The following is a 13,368-nucleotide window of genomic DNA, read 5'->3' as shown; positions in this document are numbered from 1 at the left end:
ATACTTCACTAGTTTGTCTAGTTCCTTTGGGTTCAGTTTCAAATATTCAGTAGTAGAAATTTGAACAGTTGAGGCTTTACAAAATTCAATTATGTCAAAGGAGGAGAAAGAAGAAGAATTATTTTTACTATCAATATTTGTTTGTAAAATCTTAACTTCAGGAGTCTTTGCATGAGAGGAAAAATCATTACTTGTGGGGTCCTTACCTTTGAAATTAGCTCCAAAAGAGCTCGCAAAAGGAGTAGGTTGGGAGGTTCATTGATTCCTTGTAAGGATTGCACATGTAGGGTCTTCAAGAGTTACCAAAATATTTCCACCTCTTTTTGAATCTGACTCATATTCAAGGTAGAATGATCCAGAGTCGCCAGGTACTTCTTGAATTTTCTCTGCTTCAGTGAACTCACCTAGTTCATCCTTTGTGTTTTTCATTTGAACATGTCTTATCATATTAGGACAAGAACTCCCATCATGATCTATAGTGAGGTGAAAAGAGCACATAGCACCCTTATCAGGAGGAGCCTCTATTTGCAATCTTTGCAGGGCAATGAGCAATTGCAAAGATCACCCATAATTATATCATTGACTAGGGTTGTGGGTAGGAAACTTTAGGTTTCCATATCTACCTCTTTCAAGCAATCATATCATTGACTAGCCTTTGAACAACTAGATCAATTGAAGAGGTGGAAGCTTAAGGTTGACCTTGAGGAATTTGCACATCCTTTCTCCATTTCTCGGCTGTTATTAGATCATCTTCAAGTTCTATAGCTTGATTTTGTGCAGTATCAAGATCGGCTGGCCTATTTCTTTTGAGATGGAAACCAACATCAGGAGGCATAGAGTTTATAAAGAAGCATTATTGATTAGCAACAACTAGTCTTTTAGCCTAGGGAATTTTATGGATAATATTATTATACCTGGCTACATAGTCCCTCATTGGCTCATGAATCTCTTTTTTCATTTGTGTAAGCTGAGGCAATAGTGAGTACTCATCATCAGTGCTCTTGAACCATTTCTCAAAAGCAGTTTTCATTGTTTACCAGTCAGTTATAGATCCCACTTGTAGATGACTAAACCAATTTGTTGCTCCCTCGGTAAGAGTTTGAGCAAAAAGCCTAATAGCTGCATCTTCATACTATACTGCCAGTATCCCAGTAGCTACATTAAAAGAATTCAAGTGTTCTTCAATCGAGACTTTTCCATCCCCATTAAAATTAGGTAAAACATCCCTTGCCCCTTTTGGAAGTGGAATATGGGCTCCGAGGGCAAGAGGTGTGACTGCGACACCCCATGGTGTTGCCATAATGAAAATAGGGTAAATAGTTACAAGGGGAGGGGCTTGAACTCCAGTAAGCATTAGTGCTTGCTAGTGGCTAGAAGAGGAAGGTATAGGAGTGGTTCTGGTAGGAGAATAAGGTCTAATCTTGGCATTCCTCTTGCGAGTGAAATTTGTGGCAAATGATAACCATTGCAATTCTTCAAAATAACTATCAATTACTCCCTCTCTCCTTTGTAATCTCGTATAAGGACGAGAATCCAGTGTTGTCATCTCTAGGGTTTCTAAGGTCTTTAAACAATTCTTTCGACCTTAGCAATATTCCCGAGTTATGGAAATTTGTTTTAGACCAAACAAACCTATTGATTATGGGTTCAATTCTAACAAGCTCGTAGCACGCTAATCTATCGAATGTTCGACGTCTTCCTCGCAAAGTCGCCAAATATCTGCTAGTGAACAGATTTTGTCTTTCTTTTAATTAGATTGAATCACAACTCTATTACCCTCTTTCAAAGACAAAAACTTCAACTAAATAGTTGGGTAAGTGTAACATATACTACTTCCCTCTTAATTTTTGGTAGGTATAGCTCCCTCCATTAGTTATTTGGGGAATAATCTAATTAAATTTAATTGGTATTCTTTTAACCTAAAAGCACATTAGGCTACCTACTTCATTCTTAGATGAGAGGCTAATGATTTACACATATTTTAGAGAAAATTTATTTTTCAAAATGTTTCAACATTAGAAATGGAAGTAATCGAAACAAAGTTCAGAACACCAGTTTGACAGTTCCTAAAACCAGATAAGAGAAATAAAATCTCTTTTCAAGCACATATATTTTAAAATCTCATAGGAAGGAGTCCCGGAATAATAATAATATTCTGCATTAGAAAGGCGATCACTGTCGTTTGATTAGATCAATATATGCAAAGATATATCACTACACAAATTCAAAACTCAAAGGTTTTCCTTCTCCCAAAAACAATATGATCGTTTATATATATATATATATATCTTATGTGAAAAACACACAACAATACATGTATAAATCCTTTTCAATTCTAGATTTTTAAAGTTTGATGACTTCCTTCAATAAAACAAAACTTCTAAAAACCAGAAAAACTAAGTAAAAACTAAGAAAATTCTAACCAAAATCTAACCCTTATTCTATCTATCTTAATCTAATTTATAGTCTTTAGAATAGAGGAGGTCTCCTTGAAAACTTGACCTCCTCTGAATCAGTTATGAAAACCACCAGAGTATATTTGGGACAGATGTCCCGAAGTCATTTGCAAGATCATGAAAAATACATAAAATAAAAACAGAGCATTATCAACACATTATGCTCCTTTTCTATCGTCATCTTCTCCTCTGCTTTCCTAGGCATCATGGGCAGTTACAAGTTCCTCGATTATAGATTGGCTCAGATTCTTCATAGCAATGATTTTTACCTTTGTGGCTTCTTTGTCCCATCTATGCTTCACCATTTTCCCGGCATGCTTTAGTAATTGATCATTACCGATAAATGTCATGGACTCAATCCGAGCGACTCGTGTTATATCTTCAGGGGTGAAATTGACTTTAGCTTTAACTTTCTCCATGTATAGCCTGAAAGCCTTTATCATGTCCTACGTGTTTAGTCCACAAACCCCCAGCTGCCAATCATAGTCTGGATTAAATACTTTGTTGTCATTAACTAAACTGCGTTGGAGGTCCTGAAGTTCATAAACAAAAGTCTTGGCATCGGAAATCACAGACTTGAATGTGAGTACCCATGACATTATGGTCTTTTTCAATATGAAGAGTTGGCATTCATTGGTTACCAACTTGATTGAATGTTCTATCAGGAATCTGGTGGCTCCATACTCTTCTATTTTGGTGAGCATAGGCAAGCCATTTTCCCATTTATGTTCCTCTTTCTCCCATGGCAAAATCTAGTTTTGAATTTCTGCAATGAGGCTCTGCATCTCATCGCATAACTTCCTGGAGCTTGTGATATACTTTTATCCATCTTTAATTACTCCTTCAATCCATCTCTCCATAGCCTCTGCAATGCTTTTAGCTCATTGAACCTAACTCATTAGCTTTTTACTCTCTAGTGAAGTAGGGTCAAAGCTCTCTGTAGCATGGGATATGGGAAGTGCTCTAAAGCAATCGATGCTATCAATGAATTGAGTGAGAATGTTTATATGTCACTTTAGCTCCCTCTTCTCCTGCCCATCTTTTTCTAACCTGGTGAGCATTTTCTTAGCCGATACCTAGAAGAAATGATTATCCAAATTCCTACTCAAGTTCCCAAGCTCCACCTTGGTGATCTGAAAGTCCTCTGCACTGACTTCCTTATCTTCATCTTTGGTCTTGTAAGAGGCAATCTCGGCAACCCACTTTCCAGTTCCTTCATCATTATCCAGTGTGGCGGTTATTTTGAACTTCTTTTGCTTGGGGCCTTTCTCTATGTACTTAACTACCATGTCTTGAATTGGGATGGTCACAGGGATGAAACTCCATTTTTTGCTTACTGAAGTGGTTAGCCACTTAGGTGTTGCACTCAAACTAGTTGTTCCTCCAATCACCTTAGGGGGTGGTGTCATGGCTATGGTTACCACATGGGAATCCATGTTGTTGACAATGTCACTGTCAAGATCTTCAACTTCAAATATCTCAGCATCAAGAATTTTATCCTTTGCCTCTGTATCTTTGGTCTGGTCCATTCTTTTCTGCGCAGCAATTCGTGACCTGGTATGCTGAGGAGTAGAGAATTCTAGAGCTAGATTAGGCTTGTGCCTAATGTGGGATGGATTTTTATCCTTACCTTCATAGTTGAGATCAATCGGATGAGTACCAGCAAACAAACCTTCTATCCAAGAAAAGTAACTCCGCAACAATGAGGAACAAATTTTCAGAGAATTAATCCCTTCATACATTATAGCAAAAGCAGTGATATGCACTTATTAAGTGCATTAACTCTAATCATCAATTTAAATGTGCTGAGCTTTTGGATTGGACATCGCACACATGCATTGAATGCATGGTGACATTTTTGGAGTAACCCCTAGTTCCCGAAATGATTACTTGCCCTAAAAACTCAAAGAATTGACATCACCCAAGATATGGTTCAATCTTCATCAAACTTGGCAATAAGTGCACCATCATGTCTTTTAGCTCATGGGACCCACCTAATTTGAACATGCATGAACAATCTAAAATCACTTCACGAGAGTTCAAGTAGTTCACGGTGTATACCGTGCCAAGAAAATTCTCTTCTAAAAGGATTAAATATGTTAAGTGTTGTTGACGTTTTGAACCGCGTTGAACATGTTGAACACCCCCGAACCATTTGAACTAGGTTCAAAGAGTTCACAGCCTTGAGAGATATGATATAACACATCACCGAACATGACCATTAAAAGAACCATTGCAAAACACTTTGAGTGAATGTTAGTCTGAAAACCTCCTAGACACCTAAGAACCTACAAAACCTAAATGAACATTATGAACTTGCTTCAAAAAGGTTCAATGAGTTCATAGGGTTCAAACCACTCATTAAAACTTGGTGTTTCAGATTAAAAGACAATCTACAAATGGATTAAGGATTGAACCGAGGAACTCCAAGAAAGATAAGGACTTCAAATAAAATTTTATAGGGTGATTTACTCCTTTTATGAAGGATGAATGACAAGGTAACATATAGGACACCGATTGACTTCTCCTACATTCAAAACTCCTATGACCAAATCCATTACACTGATAACAAACATCATCCAACCCCAGAGTGTAGAAAAATAATTTCTACTTTCAAAACTAATAGGGGGCTTATTCATCAGTCTACAATTTGAAACTCTATATCCAAACTTATTACACTGGTAGCAATAACCATGGAAATTGGGTACATACTAGTCTTTTTACTTTGAACTGACAAATCTTTATTTCACTGGATTTCTTCCTCTCATGTTGTTCATTCTGGTGAATCCTTCACTATCCACCTTGGGCTTTCTTTTATGATTTTCATACTGCTATGATGTGTGATCATATCGGTTCACATGCTGATTTCTTTTAGCCTTAGCATAGGTCTTCTTGTTGATATCTTTGCTGACTATAAAGATTTTTTTCTCTTTACTTTCACTTGAAGAATTGAATTGTATCTCCTTACCGGATGTGTCTTGGCTATTTGAACATTCTTCTTCTTTAAATCCTAAACCACAGGTGTCTTTTGAATACTTATGTTTGCTCAACATCTTGTCTAAAGCTTTTGTTCTACCCTCATACTTGCTCCCCATCTTCAATTCATCTGTGCTCTTGTTTAGTTGCTTTCTGAGCCTTACAATTTCTTCTTCTATATTTTGTTTCTTTTCCTCCTTTATCAATTCAGAGGATGTATCTTCACATATCCTCTTAGTTTCTTCCAACTGGAGTTGTAGATCAGAAATTATATTCTTGGATTCCTCCAATGATTCCTCCAGTTGTTCTTGTTCCTCTACAATAACAAGTTTGACCTTCTTAAGTTCTCTTCTTGTCTTACTTAACTCCTTAAGAGATCTTATGAGATAACCTTCTAGATCCACTTTATCTTCAATGCCTTCATCTTCCTCATCTTTAATAATTGGTTCATCTAGTGCCATAAAATAGATTAACTTCTCTTTCATCCTCAAGGCAGTTATCTTCTGATGTGCTTTCTTCATCTGTGGCATCATCCTCAAAGGTTTATAGACTATTTTTCTTCTGATAGCTTCATCTTCCTTTCCTAGAGACTTTCTTCTCTTTGTCTTTATTGGTGGATCTTCCAGAGTTCCTTTTCTCATCTCTAATGGTTTCATTATAGGGACATTTTGTAGCAAAGTATCCAATTTTACCACAGTTGAAGCATTTGAGTGGCAAATTTCCTTTATACTTACCAGGTCCTCTCTTGAGATTTCTAACAAATTTTGCTACCTCTACATCCAAATCTTCACTGGATCCTTTATGAGCAACCTCTTTCTTTCCCTTTTGGATGGAATTGCAGGTAGCCTCTTTCCTTGAAGATCCTTCTCTAGTTGTCCTCATCTCATAAGCAGTTAAGGAGCCAAATAACTCATCCGTTGTGAAGGTTTTTAGATCCTTGCTTCCTTTATAGAAGAGACCTTAGTATCATACTTAGATGTGAGTGATATAAGTACCTTTTTGATAATAACTTCATCAACAACTTCTTCTCCAAGGCCCCTAATGGTGTTCGTAGTTTCATCTACCCTATGAAGATAATCTGCAATCTTTTTTTCATCTTTCATCTTCAAGCCTTCAAGCTAACCTCTTAGTGATTGTAGCTTGGCCTCATTGACTTTGGCATCTCCTTAAAATAATCTTTGTAGTTTATCCCAAGTCTCTTTGGTGTATAAGTAGTGCATAACCTTAACAAACTCATTATCTGATAGCCCATTGAGAATAGCATGTTTAGCCTTTGCATTGTTCTCATACTCCTTCTTAGAATCTAGGTCAGTGGGAGGAATACTAGGGACATTATACCCATTCTTTAAAGACATCCAAACATCAAATCTTAGAGAGGATAGATATGTTTCCACTCTTCTGCAACAAAATGAATAGTTGGTTCCATCAAACATAGGAGATTTAGAAGAGGAGGGGGTCTCATTTCTTGCCATTGTGTTCTAAGACTAGAATATACCCAAGCTAGAGAAATCTTCTTTGACCAAAAACCTAGGCTCTGATACCAATTGTTAAGCACAATGTACCACTGAGAGGGGGGTGAATTAGTGGTTCCCAATTTTCTAACCCTTTTAAACCTCTTGGTACTATTTAGGAAATTGAACACAAGGAGGATATACTAGTGAGATAAGGAAAGTGATCAAATGCAGACACACAAAGACACACAACACATAACATCGGATATACGAGGAAAACCAAATGTGGGAAAAACCTCAGTGATAAATGTTGTTAGAATCTACTGCTCCAATCCAACCTCACAATAAATACGGTTACAGTATTTAGGGCACCAACCCCTGATTTTAGGCCACCAACCCAAGGAGCACCCACCCCTTATTTAGGGAACCAACCCAAGGAGCACCAACCACTACACTGAGTTCCAACCTAGTGATTACAATAACATATATCAAAACAATAGTAATAAATTTATTACAAATGAGTTTTGTAACACTTGCAATCAAAATACTTCACCGGTTTAACTCTTCTCTACCGATTCTCCTCTACTTAGCTCACTATCCTCTATTTATACCCTTTCTACCTTGATTTTGTCTTGCATAACATCCACCAATACACTCTCTTTTCTCCTTCACCTTCAACAACTTTCTTCCTGAATCTCCCTTGCCGGTTCACACAATTTTCATCCTTTTTGGTAGCTTTCCGATTTCTCTAACCTTACTAGCAAAACCTCTGATAAACCCTGGTACCGGTATAATTTTTCTATCAGTCAGTTCCAACACTTAGCTTCTTTTGATCTTCTCTATGATCACTCTCTACTCTCTCATTTACTCTATCTTTTCTGGCATCTACCATCATCATCTTTCATCTTTGGTCTACATATTTATACTTGGCTTTCTTGCCAAGACCAGAGTTCAAACTATGGCGTGCTAGGGATTTTCTCCACCAACTCAATCTGTATCAAATTTGATCGGATCTCATCTCCTTGATTGATGATTTGTATTAGAAACACCACCATCATTTTTAATGATATTTGTACGTGCTTTCTATATTTAGCAACCTGCAACTTAGTTTTTGGCCTTTCTCTGTGAATCACCATTAATGCCTTAGTTATTTCCTTCAACCAACTAGCACGAAGATCAGATTGTCTTTCTTGATTTACATCACCAAAAATCTTTTTCATCTTGATCCACCTCAAGTTGCACTTCTTCTATCATTGACCCATGATCTATGGGTTCCTTATTTAAAGTTGACTTGCTCATCACCTACCACATTGATGGACACTTCACCAACCTCTGGATGCTTAACACCTCGTATCCACATGACATCCTTGTCGACATCCACCTCTGTTCAATCCACTAAGTTGATTTAGATTTATTCACTGACCAAGGCATACTATTGGTGCTTTCTCATCAATTCATTAAGCCTACCTATACATATCACCTTACCAGTTATTATTCATGCCTCCTTTCCTCACTTCTATCGATGGGTCAATTTGACTTATCATCAAACACATTGATTCATCCACTAAGTTTATTTACTAGTGATATTACACTTTCCTTCATACTGGTATTATCCTTGATTAAAACATGTCATTAATGCACATCATGATAATCATGCCTACCAATGGATTACACTCTTCTCTGTTGTCTTTTGCTTTCTTACCTAATGCAGAAGCACTAGTCTAGTTCTTACTGATTGGGAAGTTTTGTATGGAGTTGCTTGATAGCATGGCATTTATTCATGTCTGAGTGTTTATCATTATGGTTTTGGGTTTATTCCCTTGTGTTCATGGTCATTATCATGTTTGAGTTTCATAAATTTTGGCTTTGTTTCTGGTAGTATGCAGATCCACTATTAGGTGTGTTCTTACCGATTATCTTGCAGTGTGTTGAGTGAAGATGATTTTGGGTTGTGGTTGATCTCCATGACTTACGGATCATTTGAGGTGTTGCTTTGGGCCTTGGCTAGTATTCCTAGAGGTTTGTGCATCGTTTTGTGTTTTGGATATTTTTTCTAAGTGATTGAGCAGACATATTACCCTTGCACATTTCATGAACCGGTTGGCTTATGGGCCAACTCGTTTAAATTGTAATTATTTGTGGGTAGTATATATATGGTGGTTTGTGAATCATTTGAGGAAGGAATTCACATCAGAGAAGTCAAAATAGCGAAGTTAGAAATTGAAGATAGAGCATTGAGACTGAGTGAAGATGTAGATCCAATAGGATTTTGATCTAGTAGGACTAAGGCTAGAAGGCTGAGGTCCGGATTAGGAGAGACACGGTGGACTGATTACTGAAAAATGATTTGGTATGAGAATGATCTATAGATATTGTAATTGCATTGTAAAAATTGTTTGTATCCTGGACTATGATCTAGCATGTGGCATGTATCATTCTGCAGATTGTAGTAAGATTGATTCATATTGTTTACCGAATATTTGTTCTGTGTTGTTACCGATTGTTGTATTTTTTGTTTCTAGCATCTTGTTATTGGTTATTGGTATGCTTTCCATGGTTTATGTGTTTAGCTGCAAGTTTGGGCTATCCTTTATTAGATCTCCCTCCCTTGATTGTGACAAATGGTATTAGACCTAGTTCATGAAACTGTTGTTGGACAGAGTGCTATTTGTACACCAGTTGGTTGGAGAGAAGATTCAAGAAACTTGTGGACTTATTCAGATCACCGAACATGAGGAACAAAAAGGTTTGCAGGTAGACCATCGATCCTAGAGATTGAGCTTAAGGTAGTTAGTGGGTGGAGACTTGAATAGATCACTGATTGAGGTAGGCTACAGTTTGGACCAATAGATCATCATGGAGAGGCAACTGGAAGCTATAGTTAGATCGGTGAACCCCTGAGGTAGTTGCAAGTACCTACTAATAGATCACCAAACCTGATCAAGTGATGGGACTCACTTTTCAATTAACCCTGAGAGTCTGATGCAGAAGCACCAGTCTAGTCCTTACCGGTTGGACAATTTTCTATGGAGTTGCTTGAGAGCATAGTATTTCTTCATGTCTGAGTGTTTAGCATTGTGGTTTTGGGTTTATTCCATTGTCTTCATGGTCGTTATCATGTTTGAGTTTCATAGCTTTTAGATTTGTTTCCGGTAGTATGCAAATCCCAGTTGTTGGTATTTTGGTATGGTTTTGTCATTGATGTCAACACCTACTAACACTTATCAACTCTAACACTTTGGAGAATCAACAACATTCACTAACAAACAAATGGCTTATGTACAATCATCAGTATCTAGTACACTGGTAGGATATAATGATAACCAAAACTCGGAATGGCATGGAAAACACTTGGTTATGTCGAAGACATCGTTTGGACACTTTGTCTTGGAGATTTGTTTATTGGCATATTTGTATTTGCATATTTGTTGTTACCGGTAAATAGGTCCAGGTTATACACTGATAGGATTATCTTTTCCAGATCAGCATGGCACACTATGGAGATGATTTATTATTGTTGTAAATGCATCAAGTCGAAATGTTGAATCGGTATTGCATCGGATATTGTTTTATTTGTAAATTAATTTTATTGTAATATCTTTTAGAGCCGACCTACTAAAATTGGTCCTAGGTTATGAGATAAATGTAAGATCTTATTTGTAAGATTGGATGTAGAATGCGAAGAAGAATTGTGTGAAGGTATATGTGAGAATAAGTAGAGCTATACACATAGACATCATTTGAAGGTGAAGCAAGGTTTCTGTGAAAGCATATCAGAACTACACTGGTACTGAATCCACAATATGAAGATGCTATTTTGAGCAATACATCCTTATTGGATTTAACTATCCAATTGTAGTTAGTATGACTCCTATTTTGTGTTTGATCAGTGAGCTCAAGGTGCTTGGCCTTTCTGCATGTACAGACCCCATTTGTATACACTTACTATATGCAATAGTATCATCTGATTGTGGGTAAGGTTTCCCACCGTGGTTTTTTCCCCTTACAGGGTTTCCACATACAAATATTGGTGTTATGTGTTGTGGATGACTTTATCTTTTTATTTCATGCATTAATCTTTATCAGTATTGCAATTAACTGATAAAACTATCAACCGATATAAAAGACTGGTTTACTGGTATTCAGCATTAAGTTGGTTAAGTTGGTTTTGGTTTGAATTTATTTGACAACTGATTCACCCCCCCTCTCAATTGTCTCTGAGACCTAACAATTGGTATCAGAGCTAAGTCCTCTTTTGTAGAAGTTTAACAGCTTGAGGAGATCAAATGTCTACTAACTATTTCAGGAAGGACAGTCCTAAACTTGATGGAACCAACTATGGCATATGGAAGATCAGAATGGAGACACATCTAAATTGCATTGGTAAGGACATTTGGGATGTTACAAAAAATGGATATACTTCTCCTACTCAAAATCAGCCTAATCCACCTACCTTGGGAAAATATGAAGAAAATGACTGCAAAGCAAGAGAAGCACTTCTGAGCGCATTATCAGATCAGCAAATCATTCGATTATCAGATAGATCCACTGCTAAAGCTATTTGGGATCATTTGGAAACACTGAATGAAGGAGATTCCACAGTCAAAATTGCAAAGCTTGAAAGCTTCCAGGTCAGGTATGAAAATCTAAAAATGGAAGAAGATGAAAGGATTTCTGCTTTTATGGAAAGAGTTAATGAAATTGTTTTGGGTATTAAATGTTGTAGAGGAACCTTAAGTGAAGATGAAGTTGTTTCAAAAGTTTTAAGAGGATTGCCACTAGCATATAAAATGAGATTCGTTGCTATAAATGAGTTAAGAATAATCCCTAATACATCAATAACTAGAGATACATTGATTGGAAAACTTTCAGCCTTTGAAATTGAGGAATTTGGTCCTGTTGCTACTATAAAGACAGATTTAGCTTTCAAAGCATCAACATCATCTGCATCATCATTTGACAAATCTGATTGGAAAGCCTTTTATGCAAGAGAACTTGAAGAAAGCGGGAGAGAAAATGAAGAACTTGAAGAACTTGAAGCACTATTTGCAAGGTGTAGACACTTAAAAATAATTAATTTAAATTATTTTTAATTCCTCACATAATTAATTAATTAATTATGTTGATTCAAATTCTCCTCAATATTAATTAAATATAATTGATATTGTCACTATAGTATGTGACTGATTTATTTAATAAATCTATCCCTTTCTTTATTCTTCTAAAAATTGAAATCTCACAAATCTCCCTCTTAGCTAATTAATTTCAATTAATTAGTTAACCCACATGCTTCCTGCAAACCATCTTCTTAATTCATCATTAACCTAATAAAGTCTTCTAGAAACTCCCTAAACTCACTTAACCTTATTTTTCTAATTTTTAATTCCCTCCACTCATTCTCAGTCCTAGTCAAATCCTCCTACAAATCCTAATCCCACCTAACATTTCCTCTAATCCCCTTCCTAATGAATTGCTAGTGACTAATCATCATGATTAGTCACAAAGTCAACCCCTTGTTCCTTCCATCCAACCACTAGCTTTAAATGCTCTTTTCCTAGGTGAATGTGAGATTTTCAAAATCTCACATTCCTCTAGGCATCGCCTCTCCCAAGAAATTTTTAATTCCTTCTTATTCCTCCAATCCCTATGATTATCCTTTTTTGGAGAATTTTTAATTCCTCCTCTCCATTCTTCAAGGAATGTCACATCCCTTGCTCCTCTCAAGGCACATTGGGAAGCCTTCCCAATGCACCTTGCTGCTCTCAAGGCACATTGGGAAGCCTTCCCAATGCACCTTGCTCTTCTCAAGGTACCTTGGGAAATCTTCTCAATGCACCTTGAGGAGTGTGGAGACAATAAATTCCTTTAATGCATATCTCTTGGTCTCCACACCCACTCTTGGGCCTTGTGTGAGCTCACAAGCAATCCTAGCCCTTCATCTTGAATCCATCCTAGCCATCCATTCTTCCTCTCCTCTTCCTATAAATTGAGGACTCCATCCCTCCATTATTCATCTCCAAGTTTAGTAATCTTATGTTGTCCTTTTGAGCTCAGGACATCATCTTGGCAACCTTATCATGTTCAAATCATATCTCATCCACACTTGATCATCTCATCCTTATCATCTTCCAAATCCATTGCATTTGTGCACAACATTGGCAAGCCATCCACATCAAGCAAGCAAGAGGAGCACATCAAGTGGAGCATCATCCAAGGGCACCTTCACTTCATCAAGCTCCATCCGAAGGAGAAGGTAAGAGGATTGTGTGAGGTATATACATTTTCATTATTCATGTTTTCATGCATTTCAAATTATGTCTTTGATTTCATGTGCTTCCATGTTTGATTTGCATGCTTATTAACTAATCCACTCCACCAAGTCTTTTAAATAAAGGTAAATCACCCTTTAAATACTTTAACTATAATAAGATTGGTCATATGGATTCTAGATGCCCTGATAGACATGCTAGACTAAGATAAGAAGC

This window comes from Cryptomeria japonica, chromosome 4, assembly GCF_030272615.1.
Source record: "Cryptomeria japonica chromosome 4, Sugi_1.0, whole genome shotgun sequence".
NCBI lineage: Eukaryota > Viridiplantae > Streptophyta > Pinopsida > Cupressales > Cupressaceae > Cryptomeria > Cryptomeria japonica.
The sequence above is the reverse complement of the archived record's forward strand: the minus strand, read 5'-3'. Positions refer to the sequence as shown.